The 9930-nt window shown below is 39.4% G+C and overlaps 1 long non-coding RNA gene across 1 annotated transcript; it reads left to right on the plus strand.

The window, feature by feature from the left end:
• Positions 1-246: 246 nt before the first annotated feature.
• Positions 247-9225, plus strand: LOC124010556. The gene is made up of 5 exons (XR_006834467.1): positions 247-372; positions 8058-8261; positions 8371-8469; positions 8583-8658; positions 8775-9225. It is a non-coding gene; the product is annotated as an uncharacterized LOC124010556 (long non-coding RNA).
• Positions 9226-9930: the final 705 nt, after the last annotated feature.

Below are 9930 nucleotides of genomic sequence, written 5' to 3' on the forward strand. Positions count from 1 at the left end.
CATGCCAAACATGATAACTATTTCCTTATTACTCAAACCCTTTTGGCTTTAGCATAATGGCACCATAGCCCAGTCCAGGAACAAAAGGCCTTTGTATCCAACGGATCTTTGTTCTGGAGTGACAAGGGTATTATAGGCCATTGTGACAGGTTCACCTTTGTGCTAGACAGGGAGAACATAATCAAGTGAAATATTGTTTCAAGTAGTCAAAACATTGCAGAAGCCAATGATCTTACAGAAAGCAAAGGAATTGGAGGCAGAGAAAAGCAGGTTGGACTAATCAATATGAATTGAGAAAAATCAAAAAGGTGTGAAAGGAGGTCAAAAACCTCTGAAGAGGGAATTGATGGTTGGTGCCGTTGGAAAACTTAGGTTAGTATTTATGATTTGTCATTTACATCTCTACCTTCAATTGCAAGTGTGTGGGTATGCTTCTGCATTGACGTGTAGCTTGTGTGGTGAAATAACGTATTGTTTTAAACATAGCTATGCTGTTGGTTCAATATAGTATAATGTGAACTATTCCCTACCCACACATAATCATTCTATGAAAAGATATGCATGATTGTACAGACACAGATATATGCAACAATATTTAAAACTAAAAATAAGCCTTTCCTACTTCAAGCTATTTTTATTTTCAGTGAATGACAATAAAAACAGCATAGTGAGTTTGTGTTTACATTGCATTTTTATCTCTGGTCAGTTGGAGAGACGCTCTTCTCATTCGCTTTGTCATTGCCTACCCGAGAGAGATCATGAAATAGCACAGAGAGCCCAAGGGATAGCTTGTTGGGTATGACACAGAGTAGCCCATCTGTCTTCCCTAGGAACTAGAGTTATCCTTTAAAAATAGTACCATATACATTTCTCTGAAAACCTCATTGTACAGAAAATAATGTACTGTTGGGCCCCTTAGGTTGTGATAATTTACAGATACAGTACATCTCAGTACTTTCTTTTTACTCCATTATCTTTGGTGAGATCAATTAAGTCGGTGTTACTGGTGGGGAAAGATAAACAAAATCATTATCGCTACATATGAAATTACAATGAATCAATTGAACATGGCTAATTACATTTAATCAATTTTGGGTCTACTTTATCATTGTGTTTGCCAAGTTCACTTAATGAATAGATATCTCACGTACCACTAACATGCGACTGCTCTTGCAGATCAGTTGCAATGTTACACTTTTAACTTGTTATTAATAGATCAAATACATGTCTAGATTTAGTGATTTAGCATTTCATATTATAGCGTGATGCAGCAATGTAAGCACAAATCTTCCTCAAACTAACAACAACCCATGTTAGTTGAAAGTTGAAACGCAACTGACGTTGCTGTGTTACAGTTTGGGATACATCACCAAGGATCCAGATATTCAAATTGACTTGATATTTAGTTTGGCTGTATTGTGAGCTGTGAGCTTTTGTCTAGTCCTGTGCCTTTAAGCCCCTTACTAATGAAAGACGAAGAAGAACATGGAAATAGCAAAACCAATCTCCACCAGACTTACAATACACAACTCTACCCAATGATCACTGTGTAAGGTATCTCAAACCACACAGGTTGCATAGGACACTGACAGAAGCAACAACTTATAACTCAAATATGATGCTTTGAAATGCACGCCCAGATTGGTTATGCATGCGATGAATTATGTATTGCATGAAGATCAGGGGAATATCAGGACGATGGCAAGTAGGAATCCATGTAGTTAAAAAGAACATAGAAGTGACTGGAACAAGTCTCAATTAATATGAGCCAACATCCAAGGTAGGCCTATAAACCAAACCAATGCATATTAATGATATTATCATTCATTATTTACTCTGATCAGTACATGAATATAACACTGAATAAAAATATAAACGCTGCATGTAAAGTGCTGGTCCTCTGTTTAATGAGGTGAAATAAAAGATCCTAGAAATTTTCCAAATGCACAGAGCTTATTTCTCTCAAATGTTGGGCACTAATGTGTTTACATACCTGTTAGTGAGCATTTTATCCTTTGTCAATATAATCCGGCTGCTGAGAAGTATTTCTTCCCCCTTTTGTGGGGAAAAATTAATATTGTCTGGGCCTGGCTCCCAAGTGGGTGGGCCTACCCATGGCTGCGCCCCTGCCCAGTCATTTGAAGTCCATAGACTAGGGAATAATGAATTTATTTCAATTGACTGATTTCCTCATATGAACTGTAACTCAGCAAAATCTTTGAAGTTGTTGCATGTTGAGTCAGTATTTTTGTTCTGTATACATATGGTAAAATGAATTATTAACTGCTGTCAAATGTAAATATTTAGCTTTTAACTATTGTTAGCACGCGCTGTATTAGTACAAATAATTACACATTAATTACCTAATGTCTGTTAAATTGAATGTGGCAGTTTTGATGATCACTGACCTGTTGCCCAACAGATTAATCCCGCTCTGTTTCATTATTTGGAAGAAACTGTATAATTTCTAGTTGTCAGTGACACATGAGACATACAGAGGTTCATCCTTTAAAGTTGTGTCATACTGCAGCACACCTTGCGGGCTGCTGCAGCATTCTGTGGCATGTTATCTAATTGTCAGCCATTTTTTCTGTTAACTTCTTGAGTGTAGGGGGCAGTATTTTCACTTTTGGCTAAAAAACGTACCCATTTCAAACGAGCTATTTCTCAGGCCCAGACACTAGAATATGCATATAATTGTCAGATCAGGATAGACAACACTCTAAAGTTTCCAAAACTGTCAAAATATTGTCTGTGAGTATAACAGAGCTGATATTTCAGGCAAAAGCCTGAGGAAAATGAAATCAAATCAAATGTTTTTATATAGCCCTTCGTACATCAGCTGATATCTCAAAGTGCTGTACAGAAACCCAGCCTAAAACCCCAAACAGCAACCAATACAGGTGTTGAAGCACATTAGCTAGGAAAAACTCCCTAGAAAGGCCAAAACCTAAGAGGAAACCTAGAGAGGAACCAGGCTATGAGGGGTGGCCAGTCCTCTTCTGGCTGTGCCGGGTGGAGATTATAACAGAACATGGCCAAGATGTTCAAATGTTCATAAATGACCAGCATGGTAAAATAATAGGTCTGGGACAGGTAGCACGTCCGGTGAACAGGTCAGGATTCCATAGCCGCAGGCAGAACAGTTGGAACTTGAGCAGCAGCACGGCCAAGTGGACTGGGGACAGCAAGGATTCATCATGCCAGGCATGGTCCTAGGGCTCATGTCTTCCGAGAGAGAGAAAGAAAGAGAGAAATAGAGAGAGCATACTTAAATTCACACATGACACCGGATAAGACAGGAGAAGTACTCCAGATATAACAAACTGACCCTAGCCCCCCGACACATAAACCACTGCAGCATAAATACTGGAGGCTGAGACAGGAGGGGTCAGGAGACACTGTGGCCCCTTCCGATGATACCACCGGGCAGGGCCAAACAAGAAGGATATAACCCCACCCACTTTTCCAAAGCACAGCCCCCACACCACTAGAGGGATATCTTCAACCACCAACTTAGCATCCTGAGACAAGGCTAAGTATAGCCCACAAAGATCTCCGCCACGGCACAACCCAAGGGGGGGCGCCAACCCAGACAGGAAGATCACATCAGTGACTCAACCCACTCAGGTGACGCACCCCTCCTAGGGACGGCCTGAAAGAGCACCAGTAAGCCAGTGACTCAGCCCCTGTAATAGGGTTAGAGGCAGAGAATCCCAGTGGAAAGAGGGGAACCGGCCAGGCAGAGACAGCAAAGGCGGTTCGTTGCTCCAGAGCCTTTCCGTTCACCTTCACACTCCTGGGCCAGACTACACTCAATCATATGACCCACTGAATATGAGTCTTCAGTAAAGACTTAAAGGTTGAGACCGAGTTTGCGTCTCTCACATGGGTAGGCAGACCATTCCATAAAAATGGAGCTCTATAGGAGAAAGCACTGCCTCCAGCTGTTTGCTTAGAAATTCTAGGGACAATTAGGAGGCCTGTGTCGTGTAGGTATGTACGGCAGGACCAAATCAGGGAGATAGGTAGGAGCAAGCCCATGTAATGCTTTGTAGGTTAGCAGTAAAACCTTGAAATCAGCCCTTGCCTTGGCAGGAAGCCAGTGTAGGGAGGCTAGCACTGGAGTAATATGATCACATTTTTTTGTTCTAGTCAGGATTCTAGCAGCTGTATTTAGCACTAACTGACATTTATTTAGTGCTTTATCTGGGTAGCCGGAAAGTAGAGCATTGCAGTAGTCTAACCTAGAAGTAACAAAAGCATGGATTAATTTTTCTGCATCATCTTTGGACAGAAAGTTTCTGATTTTTGCAATGTTACGTAGATGGAAAAAAGCTGTCCTAGAAACAGTCTTCGAACAAGGAAGTGCTGTTTTTCCTGAAAGCTCTCTGTTCCATTGGATGCCTTGCCTCCATTTAAAAGGATATCACCCATATTCCTTTTGCTATGGCTTCCTCAAGCTGTGTACAGTCTTTAGACAAAAATGAGCAAGAAAGATCCCATCGCGTCAGTGGATGGCTGGGTGCCAGCAGAGTTTTGTATGCGCAACAGCCATTTTCTCTCTTTCGCCTATGGAAGAAGCTACATTCTGTTTGACATATTATCGATTATATATTGTAAAAACAACCTGAGGATTGATTATAAAAAACATTTGACGTCTTTCTACGCACTTTACGGATACAATTTGGAATTTTCGTCTGCGATGTCGTGACCGCTGGAGCCTGTGGATTTCTGAACATAACGCGCCAAACAAATGGAGGTATTTTGGATACAAAAATAATCTTTATGGAACAAAAGGAACATTCATTATGTAACTGGGAGTCTCGTGAGTGCAAACATCCGAAGATCATCAAAGGTAAGCGATTTAATTGATTGCTTTTCTGACTTTCGTGACCAATCTACTTGACGTCTAGCTGTTTGTAATATTTTGTCTACTGAGAGAGATGTTCTTACATAAACGCTTGGATAGCTTTCGCAGAAAAGCTTTATTGAAATCTGACACACCAGGTGGATTCTCAACAAGCTAAGCTGTGTTTTTCTATATTGCACTTGTGATTTCATGAAAATGTTATATTTTTTGTAATTTAACTTGAATTTGGCGCACTGCAATCCAGCTGATGTTGACGTAAATGATCGCTAAAGGGATGGGTGCATCAAGAAGTTAATGCAAGTTAGTGCTCGTTTGACCACCAGAGGGCATCTCTGAGAAGCATTTGATAGTCTTCAATATTGGCATTACCAGAGAATGTGAAACCTTTTTTGTAACAACATAGTGTATGGGATTGATTTGAAGAAATGTTGCTTTATTAATCTGATTAATATTATGCTGTTTCTATTCCGATAAAAAGGAAAAACGAAACCCTCAAGGTTTACTTTCCATTAGGATGGTATGGAAAATATGATGGTTGGGGGTAGGCTACAGCATAAGAGGATTGGAGGATTCTAAATAGTTTGCCTTCATTAGACAACATTGTTCCAATATTTCTGTAAATCAGTGATACTTATTCCAATAGTAATTCATTATGGATCCATAACTAAATAAACAAAAGCACTCTACTCAGTAAATTGGATGCAGTCTATCACAGTGCCATCCATTTTGTCACCAAAGCCCCATATCCTACGCACCACCATTATGGATCCATAACTAAATAAACATAAGCACTCTACTCTGTAAATTGGATGCATTCTATCACAGTGCCATCCATTTTGTCACCAAAGCCCCTGGCCCTCGCATCATATTCGTCGCCAAACCCACTTGCTCCAGGTCATCTATATGTATTTGCTAGGTAAAGCCCGCCTTATCCCAGCTCACTGGTCACCATAGCAGCACTCACCCGCAGCACACGCTCCAGCAGGTATATTTCACTTGTCACCCCCAAAGTCAATTCCTGCTTTGGCTGCCTTTCCTTCCAGTTCTCCGCTGCCAATGACTGGAACGATTTGCAAAAATCACTGAAGCTGGAGACTCATATCTCCATCACTAATTCTAAGCACCAGCTGTCAGAGCAGCTCACAGTTCACTGCACCTGTACATAGCCCATCTGTAAATAGCCCTCCAACTACCTCATCCCTATACTTTTATTTAAATTGTTTGTTCCTTTGCACCCCAGTTCTCTACTTGCACATTCTGCACATCAATCACTCCAGTGTTTAATTGCTAAATTGTAATTATTTCGCCACTGTGGCCTATTTATTGCTTTACCTCGCTTATCTTACCTCATTTGCACACACTGTATATAGACTTTTTTGTTATTTAGAAATATTTATTTCTGGAGAAACCTAACTTGATTATTTAGCAGACATCAGTTGCTTATATTCAGCCAACACATATCTTAAGAATATCATGGAATATAATTGAACATTTTCATTTCTCAATGCTGGTCTCAGAGCAGCCCTAAACTCTGCTGAAATAGACGTCCACAGCAGGAAGGCTATATATATATATATATATATATATATATATATATATATGTATATATAATGATATTTTTGAGATTATTTCATTTTCAAAAAAATGACAGTGAGCAATTTTAATCTGAATAAAGGCCATAATAATATTTATAAAGGACCAAAAAATATTCCTGCTAATAGCCATAATTGCACTGTACAACGTGACCGTGTGTTTGAAAAAGTATTTTCCACTAAGCAACAAATTGTTTACCTTCATTCAACAACTTTGTTCCAATATTTCTGTAATTCAGTGATATTTATTCTAATAGTAATTCATTATGGATCCATAACTAAAAAAACATTGCCATTTGAAAGAGTATTTTATAATTATTTAAAAAATTTAAGCAGAAATGCAGTACTGTACAGTATGTGCTTTTACATCTGTTAATAAAGCATTGAAGCATTTTGAAGATATAAGCCGCCTGCATTTGTTTATTAGGCTACTGTGCAGTCTGACAAGTAAACATAGCCTACAGTACATGCTGTAGTAAACATGGGAAAGTGCCTAATTCCTTACATAAGGGAGAGCAGGCAATGTCTGTACTACAGAATGTGAACACGCAGGAGACCGGAGTTCAATTGCCTGACGGGGAGGAAGGAGAAGGTCAGTCTTTCTCAGTGACCTCAACTACTCATTAACTCTGTCTTTAATGCTTTTTCGGGTTGCAACAGTCATGGACAGAAACTTCTGAGACACAGTATTAATGATGAAAACCCGGAGGTTCACTGGTAAGCCACATTTGCCTACGGGATCCATCCCAGTTTGTATTCTGTGCCCCCTCGTGGTATCTCTCTTCGGTTACACATCCTTGGTATAGCAGAACAGCATAACAGTCCGGGCAGCCCCTGCTGTGCCTGGTGAGCAGTTGGTCAAGTTCTGTTGTCAGAAGAGGAATGGAAATGTCCACTGATCTCCACGGATGGTTGTCGGCACTGTTGTAAGCTCTGTAAAAGCACATTCACATTTTTAGTAGACAATTATCGACTTTATTACACAGTATGCCTACACATTGATAGGCTATATGAACCTTTTTTATTTCTATACAAATCACTGAAACCAAAATACCTTTAGCTTTGGTGATTCTCTTAGCTCTGGCTCATTTTCAAGTCCTCTGGTTGTTACAGACCTACTAACCCTGGAATGGGTGGCACCATAGAAAGAAACTGGCTTGACGAAAATGATGTCCATTTTTGTCTGTTCTCTTTGGTCGCAATGTAATGTTTTCGTAGATAAATAGCTCGTTTTTGAATGGTAACTGTGTAAAGGGTGGAGTTCGGGCCATCGACTCACTGATGAATGAAGATGATGAGCGATCAGCAAAGGCAATCTGTAATCTGTAATCTGTAATCTGCTGGCATCACGGAACAACATCGACATCACTCTAATCACAGTCAGAAGACAGTTGAAGAGACTTGCGTGGACTTATGGAAAGGCTCAGTAGGAAATGTTTTATATACTGTATATATATGTTTTAAGTATATATACTCGTATTTTTTAATCCTCAGAACATCAACCATGTGTGTTCACTTGTTGTGTACTCTTCTGTAGTCTGATTCAATTCCCAATGATTAGTCTGACAAACAAAGAATTTTGCGTCCTGCAGGCCCAGGCATGGATCAAAGCTGACGAGGCATTCAATGACATCATCTTCACAGACGAATCAACCGTGGCCCTTGAGCAATTTGCTTAAAATTGCTACAAAAAAAATTAAGATGTTCAAGCAAGCCGAGTCCCAAGCATCCGCTCAAACTCCATGTGTGGGGGGCAATTTCTCGCCAGGGACCACGCACACATTTAATTTTTGATGGTAAGTTTGGCTATTTACAAAGCAAAAGGTACATGAAATATTGTAGACTACACCTCACAGACTGTTACGTATGTGTTCCACAATAATTCACTCTTGCCTCCTTTTTTAGGTATCATGGCTCGAGATTTATTTGAGAAAGAAATCATCAAGAGATATGTTGGACCCTATGTCAGAGAGGTGTTTCTGGGACCACATCGTTTCTTTCAAGGTAGGATTATAGTAATATTTTGTTCCGTTTAGGCCTATTTGCATGTATATTTCTATTATTGTACCTAATGTTGGCTGTTAGGCTAAATGTCTTTATTTCTTCTCCAAATGCAGACAAGGACCCAAAACACATTGCCTCCCGGGTTTGCATTGCAGGTGAGGACATAAACTGGGACAAGACGCCAGCAGAGTAAGTAGACCTTTATGTCGTAAAATAAAGGTTAAATAAAAATAAATAAATGACCTACAACACCTTCGGTTAGGCCTACAGTATATATAAAGATATGTTTTTCTCTCTATATGTAGGTCTCCTGATTTAAACCGAAACAAACTTGTTTGGCATCAAGTGAAAACATTCATCCTTAACTCTGCCAAGCCGACAAACCAAGGCCACCAAGATGTTTTGGCTCGAGAAAATGATGATTCAACAATGCAACAAACACATGGATCATCTCAGCAAGCTTTTACCGACAATCTAGTTTAAATAAACATCTGCATTTGACTTTTTTTTCTTGTCATTTTATTAACGAAAGCATAAAGATGTTGATGAAGAAATATTGTATTGCTGTTTTCAGTTAGAAATGTAACACTTTAGAGTACTTAAGCATCAAATACATTGCAAGTTGAGGGATTTTCACAACAGGCTACAAAAATGTCCTGCTAATAGGTAACATTTGCATGATGGGCTACACCTGCTACAGTACTACAGTACACTTATGAAAAACAAGTGTTTGAAAATCTGTTTTCAAAATGGCTCCAGTTCTCCATCACTACTGTAAATAAAAACACAGCATCTTGTTTACATCTTGTTTACATTCTTTATTGTAACCACAATGTCACAAATAATTTGAATCTACCTTTCCAATTACTTTTAGAGTTTGAGATTTACAAATGTAAAGCATTTAATTATTAGTTACATTGTTTTAGTTAGAACGTGCAGACTTTTTCCCTTTAAATTATTGTTTTATGTACGATGCTACATTTTGACAGGTTGCAATTGTAAGTAGGCCTAATAAAAAAAGTATACCTTTATTAGGCTGTTAAGCCTCATAGCCTACCTCAGCCAGTTAAGTTATTTTATATAGGTCGAAGGCTCCAAAGAAACAGACTCCAATTAAGACCTCTTGGGGGGTGGTGGGGGTTCACACCTAGCTCAGCTATAAGGCAATTCTTTAGTTAAAATTGAGTAGTCTATTGTTCAAGTAATAGCCCATCCCGCTACGCTTGTGAAAAATAATAATAATACTTTCCACATGTTAATGATTCCAATTGATAAAGTGTTTTTAGCCACAATCGGCCCCAACCCCAATTTCTACATTTGGGCACAGTCGATAGCGTGCCGGACTATATGCTAGCCTCAGAGCAAATAGCCTGGATTGTTACTCCCATCTCATTCCACACCCTCTTCCACACACCACTTTCCACTTGAGTGGCTCGCTTATGGGCGTGCTGACAGGATATG

Source organism: Oncorhynchus gorbuscha, linkage group LG23, assembly GCF_021184085.1.
Source record: "Oncorhynchus gorbuscha isolate QuinsamMale2020 ecotype Even-year linkage group LG23, OgorEven_v1.0, whole genome shotgun sequence".
NCBI lineage: Eukaryota > Metazoa > Chordata > Actinopteri > Salmoniformes > Salmonidae > Oncorhynchus > Oncorhynchus gorbuscha.